Genomic DNA, 7,058 nt, shown 5'->3' with positions numbered 1-7,058 from the left:
ATTTAAATCATCCATTTTTTAGTTTAATATTTAAATAATCCTTCAAGAATTTCTTTTCCGAATCCTTCCAAAGTTTCAATCAATGATTAAAGAGAATTATTAAAGTTTAACTTATCTTTACATTTAAAATGGGTTACTTTGTGGCGCACTAATATGAATTATAATAAAAGTATATTTATTTAAAAATGTTAACCCTATTAATAAAATTATTTTATTATTTAATTTTGTTATGAGGTATACATTAGCCAGCGTAAAACTTTTTCAAAAAATATTTATTTATTAATTAAAAATATATTATTTTATTGTTAGAGAAATAATAAATAAAAAGTAGAATATGTAACTTATTTAATGGATATTTAAAGAAAAATATAAATTAAAAAATGACAATTAAAAAAAAGGTCATTTAGTGAATTAAATGATTTTAAAAAATTAAAAGTAAAGAATTTTTTTAAAATAATTACCATTATCGATATACGGATATTAATATATTTAAACTTTAATTAAATCAATTAAACATTTAATATCATTTTTAAATAAAAACATTGGTGTATATATATATAATATGATAAAAACACGTTTAGATCTAAATCCCGATATACATATAAATGGCAGACAGTACAATCAGTGGTCGAGATTTTTGGCGGTGATCGCCTTCCTCTGGCAAGCATTACCCAAATTAGCTAAGGCTAGTGGTAGTGAGAAGACGAGAGACTATATGAATTGCTATGCCGCCGACCAAATTAGGGTTTTTCCTTTTATATTTAAAAATGATGTTCATATTTAACATTTTCTAATGGGGTGCTCGCAATTTTTTTATGTATATTTTGCAAATAGTTATATTTTTAGTATTTAAAGGTATTGATATTAATTTTTTAATGCTTAATTTGAATTTTAAAATTGATTTAATGAAAGTTAACTGTCGATATTATAATTTTTGAATTTTTATGATTTTGATAATAAAATAAATTAAGAGTCAATTGTGAATTTGTTAAGTATTACTTCACGGTTGTGATTTTTAGGGGTTTATGATTTATTTGATGAAATTTAATTGTTAATATTGTTAATTAATTATTATTTTCATCAAATCAACCTTAAAAACTTGAATCAAATACTAAAAAATTAATATTGTTATCTTTTAGTACCAAAACGTATAATTTTTGTCAAATACATGCACTATATTTTAATAAACTCAAATACCACATTAAAAAATGTATAAAACTCTATAACAAATGATGTATTCGGAGGCATAACTAGAGGGGGCAAGTAGTAGTCTTGGCCCTTCTTAGTTAAGGGGTATAATATCCGTTTTCGTCCCTTTAGTTATGAGGTATTTGATTTAAGTTATTTTAACAAAATTTTTAACTTGAACCCTCAAATTTCTAAAAATTTATTTTGGCCCCTCAATAATGAATCGATGGCTTCGCCCGTAGATGAATTAGCCATTTTTCAAAGGTATTCAAAAGCTAGGTCATTAGGTTAAACATAGATATATTATAGACTATATTTGTATATTCACTTGCACTAACGGAGTTAGGAAATTAGGATTATGGGATCAAATTTTCAAAAATTAAAATTTCTAAAAAAAAATTATATAAACTAATGTGTAATACTAATACTTGATAAATCAATGTATAATATAATTAAATGTAGGACTATTACAAAACTTTAAAAGTAACAAAAAGAAATATATCAGATAAATTTTAATGGCTCATATCTTTCTCAGAATTGTTCATGATATTTTCTCATATGTTAAAACCATTGAATTATCTTCTCTTATTAATGTTGTAAGAATGTTAGAGAGTATGGGTGAAAGGAAATAAAATAATGTTTGAGAGAAAAGAGATAAATGCTTAAAATAAAGTTATTGATTTTTTAGTTTTAGTGTTTGGAAAGTGATTAATTTATTTCCATATAGATTAATTTGTTTTAACAAAATTACGGGCCATTTTTCTTCAAAGATTTTTGTGGATTCAATTTACTAATTCTTTAATTAAAAATTATTTTTATAAAGTAATTTTTTCTCAAAAAATTTCATGAGTCCAATCACTAATGTGGCTCCAAACACTGACAGCATGATTTATGATATCTCAAAATATTTTGTTGGTTCAATAACCAAAAGATTGAGAATGTTTGCATTGATGTTTGTGTTTACTATAGATATAATTGAGTGTAAAAAGTTTGAGGAGACTTTGATTGGTGGTGGTAGTGGTGGTTTAGGAGGCAGAGTTAGTGGTGGAGGAGGGCTTGGAGGTGGAAGTGGTTTAGGAGATGGAGTTAGTGAGGGTGTTTGTAACGACCTAATTTTCAGTGGTACCAGAAAAAAGGCGGTTTCAAAACCCCATTTCTGTAACGGCCTAATTTTCAGTGGTGTCAGAAACGGTGATTTGAGATCACTAAATCCGACAAGTAAGATTGAATAAGATAGTAATTTAATATTTATGAGTCAAGTAAGAATTTAGAAGAATTTGTGAATTGGTGAATTAAAAGAATTTATTAGGTCAAATAGGTAAAAAACGAGGTATCAAGACCTCGAATTTGAAAACCAAGCCATAAATAATTATAGAAATATTTATGGAGTGTCATTAAGTTAGTATTAAAGTTTGGTTGAGAAATTTTAATGTTTGGGTAGTCAATTAAATAAAAAGAACTAAATTGTAACAAATGCAAAATTTGTTAGAAGGATTAAATAGCTCAAGTGTTAAAAAGAAAGAGAATTTGAAGGGAAATTAAGCCTAAAAGTGAATAGGTTGGACGGCAAGGAAAGAAAATCAGCAGAAAAAATAAGGGAAATAAGGGCAAAATTAGAAATTTTACAATTTTAGCATATAAAATAAGGATAAAATTGAAAAATCTAGAGATCTCTTCATATTTTCTCTGCCAAAACACCATAGGAGATCTGGAGAAAGCTGGTTTTTCATATTTTTACATCATGTGAGTTTAATTCTTGCTTTTTCTTGATAATTTTTATGTTTTCATGACTTTTACAATTAGGTCCACTTATAAAACTCATTAGTTTTTGATTTGGTGGGTGAAATTGGAAGTTAAACTGGTTAATTAAGGGAATTTTATGATGAATTATTATGAAATTGAAGTTCTAATTTCATATTAGGGTGGTTTTATTAAGTGATTTGATAGAAAATGGTGTTTAGGACCTAATTGTGAAAAAAGTTGTGAATTAGAGGTTGGTGTTGAAATTCAGAATATAAAGGCTGTGAAATAGTTTACAATGATAAAATAAAGTGTTAATTGAAAAAAAATAGTTCAATTGATAGGTGAATTGAGCAGGGACTAAATTGTAAAAATTATAAAATTTGGGGTAAAAGTGTAATTTTAAAAATTGAAGAGCATAAATTATGAAGTAAAATATAAATGAAATAAATGCTAATGAGTGAAAATATTTTACATTATAGATCAAGAATCCAAAGAAAAACAAGGAAAAGAAAAAGTTGTAGAATATTCCCTAAATTTCAATATCTTCTACAAATCAGCCGGGTAAGTTCATATGGTTGAGTTTACATATTAGCTATGGATGATTGAATGATATAATGTGTTTTTATGTATGATTTTTTTGTAAGAATTGTGAAAATTATGTTAAGATGAAAAATAAGGGTGAAAATTCAAATTAGGAAAAACGCAGGAATTGAGTACATTAAATCAGTATTGGTGATGAATTGACGGGAAAATGCATGGTTAATCCATGATAAGATGTGAAACGTAGGTATGATATTAACCGTATTGAGTTGTGAAACGTAGGTATGGTATTATCCATACTGAGTTAAGAAACGTAGGTATGGCATTTCCCATACCAAGTTGTGAAATGTAGGTATGGTATTTCAATGAGGAAAACCATACTGAGTTGTGAATCGTGGCACTAAGCAACGAAATACTCAATTTTGTAAGCCGTTTCCTAATTTGATAGTAAGTAATACAAGAGGAGTGAACCAAATGAAAGAGATTGAGTAGTTGTTAATGTTGAGCTCAACTATGTGAAGTATTATAACAGTGGTTGTGAATGGCCGCGAACTTTAGTAAATATTTTGTTATTGTTTGGAAATATTATGTTTGGTAAGCATTACTTTTAAACCTATGAACTTACTAAGCTTCAATAAGCTTACTTGTGTGTATTTGATATTTTTATGTAGATTGAATTAAAGGGAAGTTGGTAGATCAGACCATCACAACAAAGCTCACTATCCAGATCAATTCTGGTAGCTTTTGTTTTATGTTTAAAGACTTATATGGCATGTATAGAATTTTAATGAAATGAAGTAAAGATGTTATAAACTAGTTAATAATATTTTGTACTAAAACAGTTTTTGGTTAGTAGCAGTAGTTCGAATTAGAAAATTTACCATAAATTATGGAAATCTAATTAGAGGTTGAATAGGATATGAAATTAAATCCTATTGAATCTAGTTTCACATAGAAGAAACTGTGTAAGCAAAAGACTTTCATATTATGAGATATTTGAATTTTTGTGAAACAATGTCAGAGTGATTTCGAGCTCCCCTGTTTTGACTTTGGAAAATCATTAAAAAATTATAAAAAAATATTTATGGGTTATAATTTATATGCTTAAAATATTTAATTAGTCTAGTTTCAAAATAAATAAACAAGAACATCACCCGAATTCCGTACTATGAGATAATTAATTTTTAGTAAAGAAAGGTCAAAACTATCAAACAACAGAACAATGGTAACTTTGAAGAATTAACTGTACTTTTTGGATAATCCATAAATTCTAAAAATTTTATGGTAGAAAGATATATGAGTCTAGTTTCAAATTATTTTTATGGATCTTAATTTAGAATTCTTTAGCTTAAGATATAAATAGTTTATTGACTATGACTCGAGTGGACAGCTTTGATGTGAATATTAGTAAATAATAGAATTTATGTGTAATTATTCTGTCAACTTCGGTAACCTCTTGTAACCCTGTTCTGGCGACAGATGTGGGTTAGGGTGTTACAATTTCCATAAACTAAGTTAAGAATTATTAAATATTAATATTTACGAGGATGTTATAATAATAAATTAAAGTTTGATCCGATAATTTTTTCGAATTAATAGTTAATTAAGGCTTAAGGACTAAATCATAAAGCCTAATCACTATAAATTTTTAATTCATTAAATGCGTAAGGATTAAATTAGCAATTAAATAAAGATCCAAAAAGACAATTGGACCATTTATGAATAAGAGAAATTGGATGTTGATGGTGGAATCCTTTAAATTTGATTAGTATTAGAATAGGTAAAATAAACCATGTTTATGTTAATTAAACTATTTTAATAAAGACTTGATTCACCTATATAAGTTAAATAGTGTAAAAAGATAATGTAATCTTCCCCATTTATCTTTTCATTGTCAAATTTGAAGAAAGAAAAACCTAAAGCTTTTGGTGACTTTTGGCCATCAAATTGTAAGTATATTTAGGTCATTTTCTTGTAATTTTTATATATTTAAGGTAATGAGAGCTTGATTTAGGTAACCTATGTACCAATTTGTAAAACTGTTAATGTAACACCCTTAACCCGTCATTCGTTGCTAGATTAAGGTTACGAAGTATCACAGTAAATAACGAAACAATTAACAACTTAAAACTTTTCAAATATTAATTTAAGTATAAATAATCAAATCATTTGTTAAACATGACAAACATACACTTGTAGTCCTTAAACTGAATTTAAAGGACCTTAAAAATAGTTTGAAAACAATAAGGGACTAATTTGGATTAAAATGGAAAAATGTGAAAATATCTAAAATTCTAGAAACAGGGGTCACACAACATGACAGAGCCCAAACTGTGTGGCTCAGGGACATGGTTGTGTGGCTGCCCTACACGCCTGTGTGCTCAAATCGTGTAACTAACTATGATAGTGTGAAAAATCCTACATAAGGCACACGACCATGTGACAGCTCGTGCCCCAAGCTGTGTGCACTTTAAAAAGCTTTCAAAATAAGGCAAACTTTCATCCAAAACTTAGGTACTAAGCCAAATCAAAATCAACCATTTTTCACACTTTAAAAACACATTTAAGCAAGTTTAAAACATGCCAAAATCATTCAACCTATGTGCCTAACCAATATGCCATCACTTGGCACCACAATTCAAACATCAAATCTATTCAATTACAATGCTACAAGTTCACACCTCAAGCATGTAGTAAACTTAACAAATAACCATTTCATTCACATTTCATTAAGCCATAAGCTATCTACTTTCAAGAGGCATAAATAAAGTGACTAAAACACACATATCCTGGACATTTACAAGTCAAACTCAAGCCATATATACAAGTAAGCTCAAACCACATCACATTGGCAAAAATATTATAAAAGCTCCTATTACATGTCATTTATAACCATTAACAAAATAACCAAAACCTACCAAAATGATGGACGGGTAGTGTGTATGTACTCCGACGAGATTTCAACAGGTCAAGCTTTCCGAATATCTACAAGACAAAGAAAACAACTAACATAAGCAACTAGTGCTTAGTAAGCTCGCATAACCATAAACGTAAACTTACCTAATAGGCTCAATTGTATATATTTGATGCATAAATTTATTATCATGCTCATGAATTTATTTAATCCTATACACATCACAAATCCTACAAGTTAGTAATATATCAAAACCAAGTATTATACCAACATCTTCCATTTCAACTTTCATGATCACTTAACATTTCATATAATTACTCACTCTTTTAAGTCTTTATTACCCGTTGAACCAAATGAAATAACGTTGTATATAAGGGAACCATGCTCACACAAAGTGTGCTTGTATCTATAACTGTATATGAAATGCTCACACAAGCTATGAAATGGGTCTGCTTACACGAGCTGTAGGTCGGAATGTTAAGCTGCACGGTGCTGCTCACACGAGTTGTGGAGAATCAGCAACAAATGTAGGACCTTAGCCATCGGTAGGACATCCTAGACCAGCACCCGAATTTGTATAACCCCTAATGACATGTCATTTGTATCCTAGGTATTCACAGGATTCAAACGGGACATATTTCATAACCTTATCCTTGAAATTTATTTCTTTTAT

Source organism: Gossypium hirsutum, chromosome A05, assembly GCF_007990345.1.
Source record: "Gossypium hirsutum isolate 1008001.06 chromosome A05, Gossypium_hirsutum_v2.1, whole genome shotgun sequence".
Classification (NCBI taxonomy): Eukaryota; Viridiplantae; Streptophyta; class Magnoliopsida; order Malvales; family Malvaceae; genus Gossypium; species Gossypium hirsutum.
This window is presented reverse-complemented; position numbering follows the sequence as displayed.